Here is a 19,458-nt window from a genome sequence, read left to right as displayed (position 1 = left end):
TCCTTGTTGCTCTCTCACTCATTTCATCAGTTAAATCACTCTTAGCGTTACCCTTCTTCACCACTGCCAACTCGACTTTGTTCCTTTCATCTAGCTGCCCCCTATCCCTGGAATAAATTACCAGAGTTTGTCCGTCAAGCCCCTTCCCGTATTTAAAAGCAGACTGAAAACCCACCTTTTTGATATAGCTTTCAATCCTTAACCCTAATTCTTTGCCCTCCAATCCAGCCCGCGGTTCAAAGCAATACATCCTTGCTTAAGGTTCTCTGTTCTACAATCTATTCTTAATCCAGTTTCTATAGACCATGCAGTGGCCAGCATATTGAATCCCATTCTCATCACCAAAAATGTTCTGCCTAGCCGTATTGTACAACAGGCCAGTGGAAAACATTTGACAACCCACTGATTTCTATAAAGAGAATAGAATACACACCAACTTTTATTAAAATACATATATTTATTAGTAAAGAAAGGATACATCACCATAGATAGAAACTGCATCCTTTAGTCTCTCACAAACTGGGTAGCCCCTTAACAGTCAGACTAGGAGCTATTTCCAAGGGAGGGGCTTCTGGACAATGCACGTATTCATGCTGTAGATGAGCTACAACCTTAACAACACTGAATGTCTTCTTTTATAGTGACATTCACATGCAATGTTTATCTTTCAAACACACACACAGGATAGCACATGTTCAAACACAAGTCATTTGCCTATTATCTGTATACAAAGCTTCAAACACGGTCAGAGAGGACATTCGAATCAGTTCACCAATTCAAATCGATTCAAAACAAAAAAAATCAGCCTCCCGATTCGGTAACTGATCTTCCCCCCTCGCCCCTTAAAACAGGAGCAGCAGTGCTGCCTCTTGCTGGCTGGCCGCTGCCGCACCTGCTTTAGAGGGCAGGGGGAGGGTCTGTCAGGAAGTGCTGGTGTCCAGCTTGCCCTCTGGCCGCCCGCTGGTGTCTGGCTTCCCCTGTGGCCTGCACACTATTTACCTAATAGCAGCCTGCATTGAAGATCGCGGTGCTAGCGATCTTTGCGAGCTGCCATAGGTCTTCAGAGCTGTTTCCTCTGCTGCAATCCTGTCTCTGACATCAGAGGAGGGGTGAGACTGCAGCAGAGAAAACAGCTCGAAGACCTATGATAGCTTGCAAAGATCGCTAGCACAGCGATCTTCAATGGAGGCTGCTATTAGGTAATTGGTGCGCGGTGGGCCAGGAGAAACACAGGCCTTCTGGGGGGGGGTACAGGCCTTCAGAGGGGACAGGCAGGCCTTCAGGGGAGGGGGGTTCAAACAGATGTGCATATGCCGGACTTTGGGGGAGGAAGAAATAATTGGTCTAAAAACAGGAGAGGGAGAGAGATGAACAATGGGATTTAGAGAGGGAAGGAACAGAAATGGAGAGAAGTTGGACATAAGGTATGGTATGGAGGGGTATAGAGATACTGGATAGGAGAGTAGTTGGGAAAAGGGAGATATGGTGGACCTTGGGGGTGGTAGGGAAGGAGGGAGAGATGCTGGATGAAAGGGTAGTTGAGAAAAGGTGGATCTGTGGATAGAGACGAAAAAAAGGAAAGATGCCAGACCTCCGGGGGATGGAAGGGAAATGGAAGGGAGGACAGAGATAGAAGATGGATGGTTAGCACAGAGAAAGAAGAAAGAAGAAGACCCTGGCAAGCAAGTTATCAGAAGACAACCAGAGCCGGGGACCAACAAGATTTGAATAATGACCAGACAACAAAAGGTAAAAAAAATAATTGTATTTTCTGCTTTGTGATTACAACATGTCAGATTGAAATGTGTATCCTGCCAGAGCTGGTTAGACCGCAAACGTGAGCTAGAATTTAACAGAGAGGAAGTCTTTTTTGTTTACATCACAGCGCCAGTGGGGTTAGGAGAAGGCAAAGGGAGTGAAGAGGCTATAAAATAAAGCCACCAGTATGTTTGAAAAAAAAAAAAACACAAAAAAAAACAAACACACCCAATTGGGCAGGAAAATCAAATCAAATCGAAAAATCAATTCAATAGGCTGAATTGAATCAAAATTTTTTTTCCTGAATCGGGCAACACTAGTCTGCACCTACAACCCTGAGGGGGTTAAGGCTGCAGCTCCAAGCACTATGCTGCATTCTCAGACATAGGGCTAGATTCACAAAGCAAACCGATCGTTTGCGACCCCAGCCCGATTCACTTACCTGTCTTCCGACCATCCTCCAATCTGCGCATGCAAAGTAGGCAGGGACACAATTCACTAAACAAAACCCTGCAACACCGACTGGGCTGGCTGATCAAAAAAAGCGACTTCTGAGGATCAGTTGCTGAAGCCCTTTGCGACTGCCCTGCCTTTTGCAGCCCCAAACCCGAACACCCTGCCCCAACTCTACCACCCTTCCCTGCACTGCAAGCCCGTGGTTTTATCCCGCGGGCTTAAGCGGGTTAAAACCACAGGCTCCCAAAAGTTCCTTGATTGCCTATTTAAATAAATCTATGCCGGTCCAGCACTTTTCAGGTTCCCTGGCTGCGCTCAAATAGAAGAAAAAAAGAAAAACAACGCCAACTGTCCAGAGGTCCCATGCATGCTCAGACTAGTGCTGTAAGATTTGCAATTCGAATCGATTCTCAGATTCACTTTGGGTGAATCGATTCGAATTGGTTTGTTTTTTAAGAAAATCGGACTTACCAATTCGTCGGTCCCCTTGTTAGAGACCCGTTCAGGCTTTCCGTCTGCCACCGGATTCCTTGCTTCTGGTGTAACTTCTGGTTTTGCAAAACCAGAAGTTACATTGAAGCAAGAACTCCGGTGGCAGAGGGAAAGCCCGAACGGGTCTCTGGTGCAGATCGGCGGCAGCAAGACTCTTTCCCTCCCGGCCGCAAGTATTTCTCTTCTCCACCCTGGCCAAGCAAAAGTGGCGGTAGCGAATGCAATTCACTATCCTGCTGCTACTCTGGCCGCCCAAGCGGAAACAGGAAGTTTTCACTGAGGGCGAGCTGCAGTGGAGAGAAGACGCAAGGAGTAGAGGCAGGAGTGGATTGCTCCCGCCACCAGCAGCACATTGTACAATAATGTCAAAATAAAGGTAGTTAAAGCTTTCCGAACTTTGCAAGAAGCCATCAAATGCAACTATGAGCACTGGCAGATTTGGGGAAACTACATTCTTACCAGTACTAATATAGGAGAGTTTTCAGAAGCTATTAAAGCTTATCACTGACTTATGGATTTACAAGACAAATAGAAATATATTCAGGTGCTGAACATTCTAATGAAGGCAGTGGTGGATGTAATAGTTGATTGAAAGGGAGAATTGGCAAGAAGTTTAAAGGGGAAACTGCAGGAATTGTTTGAAAGATTGACTGCTAGAGAGAAATGATGGAGAAATCTGGAAACTATATGGCAGTGGAAAGAGTGATAATGAAGATGATAATGAATGTATATTCCCCTATTCATGGAAGCTCAATTGTTCATTGAGGATTTCTTGGTTGCTCATTTCTTGGAGCTCTCTGATTAAGATGACCATTGTTCTGACATCATTAGCTAACTCGATGCAGACGTCACTCCTTCCAACATCTGTGAATAGTTGCTTTGCTTTGGAAGATAATCCTTGGAGGTTAAGTCATGCTGAAGAGAGAATTCTCACCATAAAAAGGTAGATGGAGGGAGAGGGGAGATGGGGGAGTTGGTGGACTGAAGGAGAGATGCTTTCTTGGTCCTGATAGATGGAGTGAGGGCGGGAAAAGGTAGATGGAGGGAGAGGGGAAATGGGGGAGTTGGTGGACTGAAGGAGAGATGCTTTCCTTGGTCCTGATAGATGGAGTGAGGGCGGGAGGGGGGAGTCGCCGTTGTAGTCGCCTCCATGCTTCCATATGCACAGAAGGAGCCAGCGTCGCCGAGGGAGGGCGATGGGGAAACCGCCTCTGGCTCCTACTGCGCATGTGCGGGCACGAAGGCATGGAGATTGGAGTGCGCATGCGCGCTAAGGGTTTTATTATAGCAAATAATACAGTGTGTACTATGTGTGTGTGTATATATATATACACACATACACACACACATAAAACATATGTATGTATGTATATGTGTGTATATATACATATATATAGACACACACACATAAAACATACACAAAGTAGAATCTCTGCTAACCGGCATTCAATTAACTGGCGCTCTCAATCAAACAGCAAAAACATGCTGGCCAAACCCCCACCCCCCCAAAAAAAAAAAAAAAGTGGTCAGACCTCCAAACAACCCCCTCCTGCCTCATAAACAGCAGGCAGCCACAAATCTCCCTCCAGCCCCCAAAGCAGCAGCGGCAGCCATCCTGTATATAATGCATATACACTAAACATCATACTGTTTGCCATCCTTGTCCTACTCTACAGTATATACCATATTAATCATAGTATGTCTATCATACTCTGCCAAGCTACAGTCTCATGCCATGTTTGCTGCACGTTTGCCGTTCCATGTCTTCCATGCTGTTTCATCATGCACGCTTGCCACGTTATCATACTATATTCACCATGCTATGGTTCGCCAAACTATACTCCCCATGCTGTCTCACCATACCATGTTTTATCATATTGTCTTAACATGGTTTTTTAACTATGTTTTGCCATCTTTGTCAATGTTTGCCATTCTACCTTTTACCATACTATGGCCAGGATTCACTAACCTGCCCGATCGGGCCTGATCCGAGCAGGTACAACAAATTCAGCAAACTCCAACATGCAGATGAGAGCAATCGGAGGAACACCCCTACCTGCAGGCACGGATCACGCTATAGCAATCCCCGAACATGCGCAGCCCATCTGTAGATGGTCTGAGCTAGTGCTGCCCGATTCAGGAAAAAATATTTTGATTCGATTCAGCCTATTGAATTGATTTTCTGATTTGATTTTTGGCACAATTTTTTCCAAACATCCTGGTGAGTTTATTTTATAGCCTCTTCACCCTCTCCTACTGGTGCTGTGGTATAAACAAACAAAAAAGACTTTTCCTCTCTCTGTTAAATCCTAGCTCAGCTCTGGCAGTATACAAATTTCAAATCTGACACAATCACAAAACAAAATAAAATTAATTTTTTTTACCTTTTGTTGTCTGGTCATTTTTCAAATAATGTTGGTCCCAGGCTCTGCAACAATCTTCTTCTGATAACTTGCTTGCCAAGGTCTCTTGCCCAGATCCACCATCTCTCCTTTTCTCAACTACCCTGTCATCCAGCATCTCTCCCTCCTTCCCCACCAGCTCTCCCTTTCTCTTTCTAACTACCCTCCTATCCAGTATCTCTATCCCCCCCACCATCTCTTGTGTCCAACTTCTCCTTTCTGTTCCTTCCCTCCCTAAATCCAATTGTCCACCATCTCTCTCCCTCTCCTGTTTTTAGATCCTTATTTCTTCTATCCTTCCCCGATCTCCCACAAGTCCATCTCCCCCCTCCACCAAGTTCATCTCTCCTTCAGTCCACCAACTCCCCCATCTCCCCTCTCCCTTTTTAGGGTGAGAATTCTCTCTTCAGCATGACTTAACCTCCAAGGATTATCTTCCAAAGCAAAGCAACTATTCACAGATGTTGGAAGGAGTGACGTCTGCATCGAGTTAGCTAATGATGTCAGAACAATGGTCATCTTAATCAGAGAGCTCCAAGAAATGAGCAACCAAGAAATCCTCAATGAACAATTGAGCTTCCATGAATAGGGGAATATACATTCATTATCATCTTCATTATCACTCTTTCCACTGCCATATAGTTTCCAGATTTCTCCATCATTTCTCTCTAGCAGTCAATCTTTCAAACAATTCCTGCAGTTTCCCCTTCAAACTTCTTGCCAATTCTCCCTTTCAATCAACTATTACATCCACCACTGCCTTCATTAGAATGTTCAGCACCTGAATATATTTCTATTTGTCTTGTAAATCCATGTCAGTGATAAGCTTTAATAGCTTCTGAAAACTCTCCTATATTAGTACTGGTAAGAATGTAGTTTCCCCAAATCTGCCAGTGCTCATAGTTGCATTTGATGGCTTCTTGCAAAGTTCGGAAAGCTTTAACTACCTTTATTTTGACTTTATTGTACAATGTGCTGCTGGTGGCGGGAGCAATCCACTCCTGCCTCTACTCATTGCGTCTTCTCTCCACTGCAGCTCGCCCTCAGTGAAAACTTCCTGTTTCCGCTTGGGCGGCCAGAGTAGCGGCAGGATAGTGAATTGCATTCGCTACCGCCGCTTTTGCCTGGCCAGGGTGGAGAAGAGAAATACTTGCGGCCAGGAGGGAGAGAGTCTTGCTGCCGCCGATCTGCACCAGAGACCCATTCGAGCTTTCCCTCTGCCACCGGACTGTCGTTGGCGGTTGTTCAGGCTGGGGCCCAGTGGAAACGACTAGCAGGAGGCAAAAGAAATGATTTAAGGGTGGATGGGAGAAGGGGGCTGGAGCTGAAGCTCTCAGCACATGAAAAAGACAGACAGACACACAGAAAGATAGGGGGCAGGGAGACTGAAGGACAGACATATATTCTAGCACCTGTTAATTTAACGGGCTTAAACACTAATTTTATATATATATATATATATATATATTTATACACACACACACTCTCCCAGCCCATAAACAGCAATATATATATTGTGTTGGGGCAAAAGGTCAGCAAAAACACCAAGCCTTGCCCTCAACCTAGCCCAGCCAAGTGGTAACTGGGGTGACCCTAGCCAGGAATGCTACCCACAAACAATAGTCCACACTGCTCTGCTGCAAAAGAATATCAGTTCCTCCATAGAAAGAAAAAAAACAACAAAAACAGGCTTTCCAGTAATAATTTATTAGTCATTTGAAAACATTGTACATATGACAGCCTCCCAAGAATCCTTTTCTCTTTTACTTCTTAAGTGAACTGCAGCTGCTCAACTGGCTCATAACCTCGAGTCCATCCTATACCATGGCTTTTGCCACCAGTGCTTTTAGTGGCTGTAATATACAGTTCAGTTCAGGGTCATGCTGGAGCCTCTTATGTTCAGGCTTAGAGCATGCCTTATGCTGGCCACAACTATGGCTTATGGCAGTGTTTTTAAACCTTTTACACCTATGGATCCATAGTTGTGGCAGAAATAAAAAAATTATTCTGTGGACCGGCATCAGTCTATGGACCGGCGGTTGAAGAACACTGGGCTAAGTCATGGGCCAGACCCCGCCCATCACTACCCAAAGTCCACCCCAGACCCCGCCCCCCTAATAGTACTAATTGCACCTTGCATGTCCCTTGCCTCATCTGGAAGCCTTCCCTCCGACGTTGCAATGTCAGAGAGAAGGCTTCCAGTTCAGGCGCAGGATACCCTTAGGAGCCACTGCCTGTGGCTTTGTGCACTGAATCAGGAAGAGGGAGCTGGCTCGAAGATAACGCCGCACCGTGGACCGGCGGTTGAAGAACATTGTTTTGGGCCTGATGCACGTGCTGACCCTGTGGACTGGCAGGAAATTTCTGTGGACCAGCACTGGTCCATGGACCGGTGGTTGAAGAACACTGGCTTATGGGACCCTGTCCCTGGAGTAAACTGCCACATTGAAAAGCAGCACCTCTATGGCAAATATTAGAATCTTTATTTTATCCAGTCCTATCAGTTACATTCTGATAAAAACATAGGGTCAGACCAGAGGTCCATCGTGCCCAGTGGTCCGCTCCCACGGCGGCCATCAGGTCTATGACCTGTGAAGTGGTTCCTGACCATTTCTAACCTACCTCTACTTCTATCTGTACCCCTCAATCCCCTTATCCTTTAGGAACCTATCTAAACCTTCCTTGAACCCCTGTAATGTGCTCTGGCCTATCACAACCTCCGGAAGCGCGTTCCATGTGTCAACCACCCTCTGGGTAAAAAAGAACTTCCTAGCATTTGTTCTAAACCTGTCCCCTCTCAGTTTCGCCGACTGACCCCTTGTACTTGTGGTTCCCCACAGTTTGAAGAATCTGTCCCTGTCTACCTTCTCTATGCCCTTCAGGATTTTGAAGGTTTCTATCATGTCTCCTCTAAGTCTCTGCTTTTCCAGGGAGAACAGTCCCAGCATTTTCAACCTGTCAGCGTATGAAAAGTTTTCCATACCTTTTATCAGTTTAGTTGCTCTTCTCTGGACCCCCTCAAGTACTGCCATGTCCTTCTTGAGGTACGGCGACCAGTACTGGACACAGTACTCCAGATGTGGGCGCACCATAGCACGATACAGCGGCATGATGACTTCCTTCGTCCTGGTTGTGATACCCTTTTTAATGATACCCAGCATTCTGTTCACTCTCTTTGAGGCTGTCACACACTGTGCTGATGCTTTCAGTGTTGTGTCCACCATCACCCCCAGGTCTCTTTCAAGGTTGCTCACCCCTAGCAATGATCCCCCCATTTTGTAGCTGAACATCGGGTTCTTTTTCCCTACATGCATGACCTTGCATTTCTCTATGTTAAAACTCATTTGCCACTTTTTTGCCCAGTCTTCCAGTCTCGTTAGGTCCCTTTGCAGGTCTTCACGGTCTTCCGTGGTTCTAACTCTGCTGCAGAGTTTGGTGTCATCAGCAAATTTAATAACCTCACATTTCATCCCCGTCTCCAGGTCGTTAATAAATATATTGGATCTGGACAGCCAATGATGAAGCACCATGTAAAGCTTCCCACAGTTTGAAAATGACAAAGCGGAGGAGTGGTGAGGCTGAGGTTTCCCTTGAAGATAAGATATATTAATGGTGAAAAGTATATAGAATCCAGATCCAGATGATCAGGACACCTCTGTGCTTTGTTAATCACCTTCCCCTATCACAATGCATTGAGCTTAATCATTAACCAGTATTACTGATTCAGCTCTCCACTGAGCCTCTACATATTCCTGGCTCAATGGAAGGGGCAAGCTTCCCTGACATGTTCCCCCCCCCCCCCCTTTTAGGTGTTAAGACCCCTGAGTTGAGATTCAGTAGATGTTTGGTTTTGGGGTTTTTTAATCACTTAAACAATGCTACTGGCATCACTGTGCTAGGGCAGAGGATTAAGAGTTTCCCCCTCCCCCTTCATTATGCAGCACTGCTCAATGGTGTGGTTTTAAATGTGAAGAACTTTACATTTACACATTTACAACCTCAGACATTTGGATTTTCAGGTCCCTGCTTCCCAAACTATTCTTTCACTTAATTGAGAAACTTCAGACACACTATCCCATTCATTCCTGTCAATGGACATTTCTGATTCAGCTAAGCTCCCCTCAGGTTAGTTAATACTTCTTTGCTCTAAGCTATTAAATGACTGGCTTAGCCTCTGATAAGATTTATCTGCCTGAGCTTGCCTGGGTAGCCTTCTGCTGCTGCCTGGAATTGGTTCCTCTCCTTGCAGTCAAGTAGTGAAGTATGCCGTGCTTGGGATTTTCTAAGCCACTGAAGGTGCTCTCTAGTGTATCAGCAAGCAGTTTAACTCCAGCACCTGGTGTAGCAGTGGCTCTCATTGGCTAGCCAAAACAATGCCTAATTGACAGCTCCATTGTGTTCACCCCACCCCCTCTGTGTGCTGTGCTACCAGCAGTGGGTGTAAAACTGGTCTGTGGATACTGGCTGTTTGAGGACAAACCAATGATTCAGGACTCTTTATATCCCATGAAGCCTTCTACCTTGCCTTATGGTCCTTACTGCTGGTTTTCTTTATCATGGCAGGGCTAGCTATTGCTGACAACCTGGGTACATTTGGCTCTCACCCCTTTTCCCTGCCACATTTACAGCTTTGTTTTTGCTCCAAACTTCACATATGGCCTCCTCAGGACAGGGTGGCTGACAGATTCAGAGCCGTGCATCATGTATGCTGCAGCCCGTGAGGTTGACACGTTGAATAAATGTGCATTATGATGGGCCATTTACATAGTGAAAGACACAGTGACTGCTTCCTGTGGCTAACCCGCAGAAACAGGGGAAAAAATTTGCTCTTTGCTATGGGTAGAGGAAGGCTTTTCTCCACCCCACCACATGGTACATGGTCTTGTTCCTGCAATGCCTCCCTTCAATGCTCAGTTGCCTCCCTTCCCGCATGATTGGGGGTCCAGAAAAAAAAAAAAAAAAACCCAAGCCTGCAATGCCCATAGGTTGGCATCTGTGTGCCTCCTGGAGCAGGCCTACCAAACTCTTAGAAGATTCATCAAAGAGGAGGCAATACGCACGCAGGGCTGCTCTAGAATATTCCAGCCAAGTCCCTCCTTCCAATGTAACTTCCACTGAAACCGGAAGGGCCCAGAGCAGCCCTGCGTGTGATATTGCCTTTTCTTATACAATTCATCTGGAAGCTGAACACAAGGGTTCTTGCATCTACTCTAGCCTTGGCTGCAGAACTCCCAAACAATTCCATTCCCCTCTCAGAGGTCACCTCCCTGGACACGCCCCCAGAATCTGTTTGTTTCTGCAGCCTTGCTGCTGAATGCTTGTCTCTTCTGCTCATTTTTTTCCAAATTATAGTCTTTTATTTTGTTCTGTGTCGCGGGTATTGCCCAAGTGCTGCGGATTCACCTTGCGGGAGTGATCCTTCGGCGGGAGATCGCAGACTTACATAAATATTGTTTGCTTCTAGGGGGTGCCTTGTTAGCACAAACTGCAGTAAGCCCCCTAGACAGCCTGTAGATCATATCGGGTCTCCCCAAATTCATCTGCTAAGGGGTAAAGCGCAGGCTGATTGGGTCTGTGAAGGTACATCGGGTCAGAACCAGACCGCATATCTTCCCTAAAAATTCCCCGAAGGGTCTGGCTGTTTCTTCTCTCCTTGTTCAGATTGCGGGACTTTTGTGTTTGGGTACCTCTTCCCTCAGGAGTTCCCTGGTGTCTCACCTGGATGTGGTTTGCTTCTTGTGGGGAGGCTAAGGCCTCCCTTGCGACTGCCTTGTCCTGCATGGAGTCTGACTCTGGTTCTCCACTTTCTGGTTTCTTCGCCCTATGAACCCCTGGATGGGATCTCTGAAAGATCTTACCATCAAGATCATTTTCCTTGTTGCGGTCACTTCTGAACAGTGTCAGTGCTTCAGGCTCTATCGTGCATATATCCTTTTCTCCATATCATGGAGTCTGTGGTGGTTTTGAGGACTGTGCCTTTTTTTCTTCCTAAAGTGGTTTCCTAGTTCCATGTCAACCAGGAAGTTTGGCTGCACGCCTTTATTCCCTCAGGCTCCAAGTCAAAGGATTGTATTTTCCAGTCTCTAGCTGTGCAGTGTCTCCTTTTGAGATACCTGGAGGCCACAAATGACTTTCATCTCTCTGACCATCTCTTTGTCTTGGGTTGGCCTTCCATCTCTAGCTGAATCTGTGCAGCCATTTCCGCTGCCTATGTTTCGATGAGGAAGAAGCCTCCCCTTGGTGTGAAGGCTCACTCTCTTTACCAAGTTGATGTGGTGGCTAGGCATGATACAGTTTTTGGGGCTTCTGTTCTGGCAGCAGGCAAATCGGGTGTCCCCCCATCCCACCCATCCCCATGTTGGGACTGCTTTGATACGTCCCTCGAGTTCAACCTCCAGAGGAATTGTACAAGAATGAAAGATTAGGTTACTTACCTCTGCTAATCTTCTTTCTTGTAAATCTCGTTTGGAGGCTGAACGCCGCCTGTCTATTCTGTCTGATTCGCAGGTTGCCTGTTCAGTAACTGGTAAGCTAGATTTCTGTCTTTGACCAGCCTCGCTAAGAATCACATGAGTGTCCTTTTATGTAAGGTTTGAGGGGTTGCTGGTGGTGGTTGCGGCCCCTTCTGATCCTCAGGCTGTGTCTCCTTTAGAGAAAAGTTATACTGTTTTGCAATTTAAAATTGTTCAAATTTATTGTTAGGCAAATTTGGCCTTCTTTGCATTAGTTGGTTGTGTATTTGTTTATCATGAGCAGAAATGACTTTTAGTGGGGAGTCCCTGCACCTCCCTCTCTCATTTTTTGTGTTAATGGGTAGCAAAGCCAGGAAGATCTAGTACAGAGATTCTGGGGGGGTGTCTAGGGAGGTGACCTTGGAGAAGGGGATGGAATTGTTTTAGATCTGCAGCCAAGGCTAAAGTAGATGCAAGAAACCTAGTGTTCAGCCTCCAGAGATTTACAAGATTAGCAGAGGTAAGTAACCTAATCTTTTCTTCTTCCACAAAGCTGGTAGGCCCACCACAGGAGGCACAAAGAGGCCGACCCAGGACAGTCACAGGTTTGGTGTTTTTTGGTGATTTTTTTGCCGGTTTTGACCAGCAATTAGGAGGGGGGCTGTCAGACATGCAATAGTGAGGGCGGGGGCTGCTGCTGCACCTGCAAAGGGGTTGCTTGGACTGCTGGAGCTGAAGGGAGATAGTTGTTGATCTGGTTGGGATTGGGAGGAAAGGAATGGTGCTAGGCCCATGGAGTGGGTAAAGTGGAGCTGGAGGGGAGAGATGCCAGCCCCACACCTGGACACTGAAGGAAAGGGGGAGAGGTGCAGGACCTGCAGGGAGGAATAGAGGGAAGGGAAAGAGAAAAGCTGAACCAAGGGGATAAAGAATGAGTGAAATATTGAACATAAGGAGGAAAGAGTGGTGAAAGAGTGGGGAGAAACGAGGGGAGATGGTGGGCATGGATGGAACCATATGAACAGGAACAAAATGGAATGCTGCATGAGGGTGGTATATGAACACAGAGGGGTAATGCTAGACATGAGACGGTATATGAATATAAGATGGCTAGACATGGGGAAATAAAGCAGATGCTGGATGAGGGGCATAGGGATATAGAGCAGTGATACTGTACACAGGGGGCAGGGATCATAGAATGGTGAGATTATGAAGGCAGTGAGATAGGCACAGGGTAAATACAAGAAAGAGACATATAGATTTTATTTTGTGATTAGAATATATCAGATTTGAAATATGTATACTGCTCAAGTTGGGGACTGCAAAGCCCAGGCTATGCTTCTTTAGCTTCCAGCTGGCTTAGGGATTTCTCTGACCAGGAGCAGCTAGTTGCACTCCACTAACACTAATCCTGTCATGTGTGACTGCAGTATTCTATTAGCATGATTTTTTTTGTGTAGCATTCTGTAATAATTTGGAGGAGTATAATAAAAAAAAAAAAAGGCTAAGTCCCCTTTTGGCCTAAGGCTTTAAACGTTGAAAGTATAAGCAGGGAAAATATCCATTATCAAAAAAAAAAAATCCAAAAGGAGGGTTTTCTTGATAATGGCCTGCCTCTACGTTCAGCTGTTTAAATGCCCAGACCACTACTACGAATAAACTAATAACATATAATCAACCAAAAACAGCCAAAGTCCCAAACGCCCTACACAAGAGCTTTTAGGCGAAGTCCTTCGACTAAAAGCTGGATTCTGTAATCGGTGTCTTGTCAAAAACAACACCGGTTACAGAATCTACCCCCCCCCCCCAGGGGGGCCAGGAGAGAGAGCCCAAGCCCTCCTGGCCCTGCCGAATATGATCGGGGTAAGAGGGAGCCCAAGCCCTCTTGCCCCAGTGATCCTGGAACCCTCCCACCACCGATTACATCAGGCCAGGAGGGAGCCCAAGGCTTCCTGGCCACGCGACTCCCCCCTTATAAGATTGGGCAGGAGGGAGCCCAACCCCTCTTGCCCAGGTGAACCACCTACCCCTCACCCCCACTAAAATACGGGCAGGAGCAATCCCAAGCCCTCCTGCCCTCAATGTACCCACGCACCCTATTCCGGTAGGCCCAGGTGCCTCAGGCCCCACCTGTGGGCGGGGTTTGAGCCACTTAAGCCAATCGGGCTCTAAGGCCAGTCATTCCTGCGATGGCTGGCCTGCCAGATGGATAGGCTTGGCACCCGTCCGTCCAGCCAATGATGTTAAGGTAGGGGGTGATCGAGGGGTCGGCAGAGGGGTCTCGCGGGTCGGCGATCGGGGGTTCAGGTGAGCGAGCGTGGGTGCGTAGAGGGAAGGAGGATTCCTCCTGCCCGTATTTTAGTGGGGGCGGGGGTAGGTGGTTCGCCTGGGCAGGAGGGGTTCGGCTCCCTCCTGCCCAATCTTGTAGGGGGGTCGTGAGGCCAGGAGGGCTTGGGCTCCCTCCTGGCCCGATCGTTAATCAGCGGGGGGTGGGTTCCAGGATCACCAAGGCAAGAGGGCTTGGGCTCCCTCTTGCTACGATCATAGTCAGTGGTTCAGGGGCTCGCGGGGCAAGAGGGCTTAGGCTCCCTCTTGCTCCGATCGTAGTCAGGGAAGGTCGGGGTGCCACGGGGCAAGAGGGTTTGGGCTCCCTCTTGCCCCGATTGTACTCGGTGGGGCCAGGGCTTGAGCTCTCTCCTGGCCCGATTGGATCGGGGGGAGGGGTGGATCGCTGCAGAAGAGATGGGTCATCTCTCCTGCTGCTTTAGCGATCCCAAGTGCCTGTTACTTACCGTAACAGGTGTTATCCAGGGACAGCAAGCAGATATTCTCACATGTGGGTGACGTCATCTACGGAGCCCCAGCGCGGACAGCTTTTCAAGCAAACTTGATTGAAGTTTCAAGTTTGCTACACTGCACCACGCATGTGCATGCCTTCTTGCCCACTAGAGGGCGCATCCCACCTCGTGGTCCTCAGTTCCATAACTAGCAAAGAAGCCATCCCCGTGGAGGCGGGCGGGTTGTGAGAATATCTGCCTGCTGTCCCTGGATAACACCTGTTACGGTAAGTAAAGCACAGTTACTTACCGTAACAGGTGTTATCCAGGGACAGCAGGCAGATATTCTCACATGTGGGTGACGTCATCTACGGAACCCCAGCGCGGACAGCTTTTCAAGCAAACTTGATTGAAGTTTCAAGTTTGCTACACTGCACCACGCATGTGCATGCCTTCTTGCCCACTAGAGGGCGCATCCCACCTCGTGGTCCTCAGTTCCATAACTAGCAAAGAAGCCATCCCCGTGGAGGCGGGCGGGTTGTGAGAATATCTGCCTGCTGTCCCTGGATAACACTTGTTACGGTAAGTAAAGCACAGTTACTTACCGTAACAGGTGTTATCCAGGGACAGCAGGCAGATATTCTCACATGTGGGTGACGTCATCTACGGAGCCCCAGCGCGGACAGCTTTTCAAGCAAACTTGATTGAAGTTTCAAGTTTGCTACACTGCACCACGCATGTGCATGCCTTCTTGCCCACTAGAGGGCGCATCCCACCTCGTGGTCCTCAGTTCCATAACTAGCAAAGAAGCCATCCCCGGGGAGGCGGGCGGGTTGTGAGAATATCTGCCTGCTGTCCCTGGATAACACCTGTTACGGTAAGTAACTGTGCTTTATCCCAGGACAAGCAGGCAGCATATTCTCACATGTGGGTGACCTCCAAGCCAACAACAAAAAAGGGCAGGTGGGAGGATGGCAATCTATGAAAACAGGTTACGTAACACCGACTGGCCAAACCGGCCATCGCTTCTGGACAAAGTGTCCAGGCAGTAGTGGGAGGTGAACGTATGAACCGAAGACCAAATGGCAGCTTTACATATGTCCTCCACAGGAGTAGAGCGGAGGAAAGCAACAGAAGCTGCCATCGCCCGGACTTTATGCCCCGTGACTCGACCCGGAAGCGTAAGCCCAGCCTGAGCGTAACAAAAAGAAATACAAGCTGCCAACCAGTTGGACAAGGTGCGCTTGGAAACGGGATGTCCTAAACGATTAGGATCAAAGGACAAAAACAATTGAGGAACCTTCCAATGAGAACTGGTACGTTGGAGATAAAAAGCCAACGCCCTCTTACAGGCAAGCGTGTGAAGCGCCGTCTCGCCCGGATGGGAGTGGGGCTTAGGAAAGAACACAGGAAGAACAATGGATTGATTGAGGTGGAAATCAGACACAACCTTAGGTAAGAATTTAGGATGGGTGCGGAGAACCACCTTGTCATGATGAAATACAGTAAAAGGTGGGTCCGCAACCAAAGCCTGAAGCTCACTAATCCGACGAGCAGATGTGAGCGCAATCAGAAATACCACCTTCCAAGTGAGAAATTTAAGGAGAGACTTGTCGATAGGCTCAAAGGGAGGTTTCATCAATTGAGCTAAGACAACATTCAAATCCCACACCACCGGAGGAGGTTTGAGAGGGGGACAAACATTGACTAGACCCTTCATGAAACGAGTCACCAGAGGATGAAGCGACAGAGAACGTCCTTCCAAGTGACGATGGAAAGCAGAAATGGCACTGAGATGCACCCTAACAGATGTCGTCTTCAGGCCTGAATTAGATAGATGCAACAAGTAGTCCAGCACCGAAGACACCGGGTCCGAAATCGGGTCCAGATGATGCGAGGAACACCAGGAGGAAAACCTGGTCCATTTCTGGGAATAACAAAGCCTGGTCGAAACCTTGCGCGAGGCTTCCAAAACTTCCCGTACAGACCGAGAAACGGGAACCGAGGTCAAGGCGAGAGGAACCAAGCGGTCAGATGTAAAGACCGAAGATTGGGATGCAACAGTGAACCCCGACTCTGAGAAAGCAGAGAGGGAAACACTGGCAGAAGTAGAGGGTCCCTGACACTGAGTTGAAGAAGTAGGGAGAACCAGTGTTGACGAGGCCATCGAGGCGCAATGAGAATCATAGTGGCTCTAGATGATTTGAGATGAACCAACGTCCTCAAGATTAGAGGGAAAGGAGGAAACGCATAAAGGAACTTCCCTCCCCAGTCGAGAAGAAAGGCATCGGCCTCGAGACGTTCCGGGGAGTACATCCGAGAACAAAATAGGGGCAGTTTGTGAGTCTCCGGGGAGGCAAACAGATCCACCTGAGGAGTCCCCCAGCGGTCAAAGACCTCGCGTAGAACCCGGGAGTTCAACGCCCACTCGTGCGGCTGGAGAAGACGACTGAGTTTGTCGGCCAGACAATTTTTCTCTCCCTGAATGTAAACCGCCCGCAGGAAGATGTTCTGGGAGACCGCCCATTCCCAAAGACGCAAGGCTTCCTGACATAGGGCCCAAGAGCCCGTCCCACCTTGCTTGTTCACATAATACATGGCTACCTGGTTGTCCGTATGCACGAGGACTACCTGATCGTGAAGTAGGTGGCAGAATGCGCGAGCCGCCAGAAATATGGCACGGAGCTCCAACACATTGATGTGACAGCGTCGGTCCTCCGCCGACCACAGGCCCTGGGTCCGCAGACCGTCGAGGTGGGCCCCCCACGCGTACTCCGAGGAGTCCGTGGTCAGAACTTTGCGATGTGGCGGGACGAGAAAAAGCAAACCCCCGGAAAGATTCGTAGAGTCGGTCCACCAACGGAGCGATCGCCTCAAAGAAGGTGTCACCTCTATGAGGGAAGAGACAGGCGCCATTGAGAGGCCAAAGTCCACTGAGGAATTCTGAGGTGCAGTCTGGCGAACGGAGTGACGTGGACTGTCGATGCCATGTGGCCCAGAAGCATCATCATGCACCGCGCCGACACCACAGGCAGTTGAGAAACGAGACGACCCAACCAAATCAGGGCCTCCAACCGGGGAGGTGGGAGGAACGAACGGAGGCGAACAGTGTCCAGCACTGCGCCTATAAACTGAAGTGATCGGGACGGGCACAACTGTGACTTGGGAAAGTTCACTTCGAAGCCCAGTCGTTGAAGGAAGATGATAGACTGTCGGGTCGCTGAGATAACCCCCTCCCTGGTCGGGGCCTTGATCAGCCAATCGTCCAGGTAGGGGAAGACCTGAAGCCCCCGAGACCGCAGGGCTGCCGCGACTACCACCATACACTTCGTGAAGACTCGAGGGGACGAAGCCAGGCCAAAGGGGAGGACCCGGTACTGCAGGTGGAGCTCGCCCACCTGGAATCGCAAGAATTTGCGGAAGGCGTGATGCACCGGAACATGGGTATACGCTTCCTTCAGATCCAGGGAGCACATCCAGTCCCCTTCCTCCAAGAGAGGGTATAATACCGGAAGCGACAACATCCGGAACTTTTCCCGGACCAGGAACTTGTTGAGCCTCCTGAGGTCTAGAATGGGGCGTAAGTCCCCGGTCTTTTTGGGGACCAAAAAGTAACGGGAGTAAAACCCGCGCCCCCGCTGGTCGGGGGGGGTACAGATTCCACCGCCCGAAGCTTCAACAAGGCCCTGGCCTCCTCCAGGAGGATGGGGAGCTGGGCCCGATCGTATGGGCGAGCCCCGGGTGGCTGTTCCGGCGGCGTAGCGCAGAAGTTGAGAGAGTAGCCCTCGGAGACGGTCCGGAGCACCCAGGCGTCGGATGTTATCTCGGTCCAAGCCGCATAAAAGGCCCGGAGTCGACCCCCTATGGGTAGGGGTTCCGGCGTGAACGCGGAGGGGAACCCGCCCCATCCGCGCAGACTGTCAAAAGGACGGCGCAGGCTTGGACGTGCCTTGCGTCGGAGGCTTAGATTGTCCGCCTCTCCCCTGATGAGGTGGACGCCGAGGTGGAGGCCTAGAAAAGGCCGGCGTCGTCTTCTGAGGGTAACGCCTCGGGGGTGGCCGGAAAGGTTTTTGCGGCGTGGCCCGAGGTTTTGGTCGGACCAAGGAGGCCAAAGAGCGTTCCTGCTCTGACAACCGTTTGGTCGCCGCCTCTAGGGATTCATCGAATAGTTCGGACCCCACGCAAGGGAGATCCGCCAGACGCTCTTGCAGGTTAGGGTCATGTCGAGGGTGCGCAGCCACGCCAGCCGGCGCATTGCTACCGCAAAAGCCGACACCCTCGAGACAAGTTCAAATGCGTCGTACACCGCATGGAAGAGGTACAGGCGCAATTGAGAAAGGTTGGACATGAACTTGTCAAACCCATCCCTACGGGAATCCGGCAGGTCCTCTCTATACTGAGGGAGGTCCTTCACCATGCCCCTTAAATAAGATGAGAATGTAAAGGCATAGTTGAGAACCCTGGTTGCCATGAGGGAATTCGAATAGAGGCGACGACCAAACTTGTCGAGGGTCCGACCCTCCCTACCGGGCGGAACCGCCGCAGAAACCCTGGAGGGTTGTGTCTTCTTCAGGGCCGACTCGACCAGCAAAGACTGGTGAGATAGTTGAGCCTTATCGAATCCCTTAGGTGGGATTGTTCTATACTTGTTCTCCATCTTGGACGGCACCGCTGTGACTGTAAGAGGTGAAGTCAGGTTTTTAAGGAAGGTCTGAAGAAGGACCTTATTCAAAGGAAGCCTGGGGGTTTCCCTCGGGGGAGTGGGGAGGTCCTGCTCTTCAAGGAACTCCTTAGTGTATTGGGATCCCGCCATGAGGTCCAGACCCAAAGCACGTGCCATGTCCTGAACAAAACTGGTGAAGGAGGACGGTCTGGCGGGCGGCGAGGGGGTTCTCGACCTCTCCGCCGAACAGAAGGGGGAAGCCTCATGGGAGTAGTGCGGCTCCCTACCGGACCCCGAGCCCCAAGAGGCCCGATCCAATGGCCTCGAGGGAGTCGGGGAACGTCCACGTCTCGAAGACCCTCTGGAAGAAGTCCCAGGAGTCCGAGGGACCGAGGCACGCCCCCTCCTCCTCGGCGAGGAGTCACGCGAACCCCCTCGGACGGGAGAACGAAGCAACC

Source organism: Geotrypetes seraphini, chromosome 5 (assembly GCF_902459505.1).
Source record: "Geotrypetes seraphini chromosome 5, aGeoSer1.1, whole genome shotgun sequence".
NCBI lineage: Eukaryota > Metazoa > Chordata > Amphibia > Gymnophiona > Dermophiidae > Geotrypetes > Geotrypetes seraphini.
This window is presented reverse-complemented; position numbering follows the sequence as displayed.